Below are 3,251 nucleotides of genomic sequence, written 5' to 3' on the forward strand. Positions count from 1 at the left end.
ATGTTCCAGATAAGTTGCTAGCAAGGGAAATTGCATATCAAATCATGGCTGAGAGTACTACACAGACTCTCAAAAGATAAAAGAAGAAGGGATGGCCATCTTTTCCCTTCAGATGTGGTGTTTATACGTTGAATGATCTTAAACATGCAGAAAAGGAAGCCACAAAGCTTCAGTCTTTAACTCTGGCCACGATCCCAAACAGACCATACGACCCAAAAAAGACTGCTTACACTGCATTAGAACAGACTAGATTAACAAGGTTTGAGCATCAGGCAGATATGTTTGATGACCTGTTCGTTGCCTCCGAATCAATAGGTCATGCTAAAGAACTCGCTAGGATGCGATATAATGATGAGGGATTAACTGAGTTCAATAAACTCAGAGAACAGAGGTTGCAAACTCTGCCTCTGGATTTATTGGCAACAACCCCAGCGACATCATCAAGCAGACCTGTTCAGGAACAGGAGGAGAGGCAGAAGAAGCAACAGGAGAAAGAACTGGCAGATAAGCAGAAGAGGGAGCAAGAGGAACAGCAGAAAAGGGAACAAGAAGAAAGGCAGAAAAAAGAACTGGCAGATAGGCAGAAAAGGGAACAAGAAGAAAGGGAGAGGAAAGAAAAAGAGGAGCAACAGAGGAAAGAAAAAGAGGAGCAGCAGAGGAAAGAGCAGGAGAAAGAATAGCAGAAGCAAACCACCAATGTAGACACTACTATAGACCCCAATTTATTACAAGAATGGCAGCAATTTCATTCCATCATCAATGGATTGGAATGTTCAAAAGATGGGGATAATTCTAAGACAAACGATACGCAGGATGTTACCTCTCCTCAGGTTCTAAGTGGAACCAGCGGCCCACCAAGTTCTAAAGAAGTTGAAGTTATTCCAAAAGACCCCTCTGACCAGATTATTCTACAGATAGAAGATATTCCACCATTGGATGTTTTCTATAGCCCAAGACACAGGGCAGTTGTAAAGCGGTCAAGGAAGAGACGAAGGATTGATCAACCTTCTATCTTCCCCGAACAAACGGTCACGGGTAATGTAGTATGGAAGGAGGAGTTGGATCCCTCCGATGACTTAACAAAGCTATCACAGTATGCAGGCGCTTATTCGGCGGCAACAATTGACAAAGCATCGGAGGTGAGCCTTCTATTGAAGAATAAGGACCAAGAAATCTTTGCGTTACAGGCAGAATTGGTTGAAACAAGGCAAAGGGCAACACAAGCAGAAGAACAGTTGCTGGCACAACAGCAAGAGAACAATCAGCTGACTCAGCAATTGCAAGCGGAAAGGCAAAGGATTGACCAGGATGCAATCCAGAAACAAAAATAATTGTCGAAGGCATTGGAAAATTTGAGAGCGGCGAATGAGCAAATGATAAAGACCAAAGATGAGCAAATTGCTCAAATGTCATCGCAGCTGGAAAAGATGAAGGGCGCATCGCAGGTAAAAGAGTTTAAATCAGAGGCATTATTGATAAACAATGCATTGATAGCTCAGGTCAGACTCTTGTGTCAACAGATCGCTCAAGCTGAGTCCCTATGTGAGCTAACTACAGCAGTAAATCAGCAGGTAGAAAAAGCCAGGACTGAACTAGATCAAGCGGACGAGGCCATTACTGCATATCTTGACTGGCAAGATACTAATTTGGGAAAAGCAGCAAAATTGCCAAGGATTAATGAAACACAGAAAGATATACTTTTCACAGAATGGCACACTCAAGTGATGAAAGCAGAAAGGGCGGCTTCAAGATGTAAATCAACCGCCAGCAATGTAGTGGATCTAGTCAATAACACTCTTTACCTGGCCAATATGATTTCTCAATGTACACCGGGAAAGATAACAACTACAAATACATTAGAGCAAACATGCTACCCAGAATTAGAGGAAAAAGGAAGATTAATCGCTGGAGTTAAAAGCTTATCCTTAGATGCATATTGGCTCTTTTTAATCAAGCCACATACACAGAGATCTGCCTTAAAGTGCCTTACAGACGCAATCGGGTGTATAATTCCCGATTTCCAAGATGCCACCTACGCTACACAGCTCAGTTCACGCCTCAACAAACCTCCAGAGGTTGAGCCAATGCTTGCAATTAATCAGCTCAGATTCAAAGGAAAGCAGCCGACTTAATGAGTCACCCTCCCGCTTGCCAGATCGCCAACCAAAACAGGATCAAGAGTTATTGATACCAGCTTAGTAGGATTTCTGTTTAGTAGATATTTAAATTAGATTAGTATTTATAGACCCTTTCATTGTTTTGGAAAGGGTCGTAAAATTTTGTAACAGACTTAATAGGCTGAAGTTTGCTCTACTGTGCTTCAGTCACTATTCTTTTATGAAATTGGACCAGTTGTTCTGAATTCGACATTAAATTTTTTTAATGCAATTGCGCACTATTGCTTTTGTTGAGGACGATTTCTGTGTTGAAGGAAGAACTGCTAATAGCAATTGATATTTGGGAATGTGCTGCAGCTCATATGGTACTTTTATCTACGTCTGAAGTCATTCCTTTTATATGAATTGTTATGCTATATATTCTTGCTATTGTTGAATACATGTATGCGCTGTAACAACAAATCTCTATTTCAGCCCACTATTGGATGTTTTGCGATTTGCATTTTCCTTTAATCATGCATGTAACAATGATATAAATGATAAAGTGTAGTAATTTTGTTGTTATCGCTTTGTGTAACTATTTATGCACAGCAATCTTGAACAATTTAATATGTATGTTTGAAAACAGAGTCATCTAAATGCCTGTCTAAAAGTTCAGATCATCAAACGCTACACTTTAGAGATCGATAAAACCCCGGGGTAGATTATAGTTATTATATTCATGCCGATAGTTTTAGTTGTTTGTTTATCACTAGCATAATCTATAAGTCACTCATCCATCCCATTTTATCTATTTTTGGGAAACTGGTCCCATTATCCCCAGTCGGAGCCACTACTCCAAACGGAAAAGGAGTTGTACTAAGGTCCGGACCGGGTGGTTTCCCCTATGTTGTTACAGCGATTTTCGAGGCATCAGCATAATTGGCACTAGAAGGAGGGCATCAACTGTGAATGGCACATAAGTCCAAACCTATAAGCCCTTCTAAGAGTAATTCTCCCTCTGAATCCCCTCGACCTTCTCATTTGCACACTAGTTCGCCGGTATCCAAACAAGGAGAAGGGGAATCAACTACCACTGCTCAAACCCATCATACCCCAGAACAATTAAGTCTTGAATCACCTGAAGTCCAGTCT

The sequence above is a fragment of the Pinus tabuliformis genome, chromosome 7, assembly GCF_031772625.1.
Source record: "Pinus tabuliformis cultivar Carrire ecotype Pingquan chromosome 7, CPIR1, whole genome shotgun sequence".
In the NCBI taxonomy this organism is placed as follows: Eukaryota; Viridiplantae; Streptophyta; class Pinopsida; order Pinales; family Pinaceae; genus Pinus; species Pinus tabuliformis.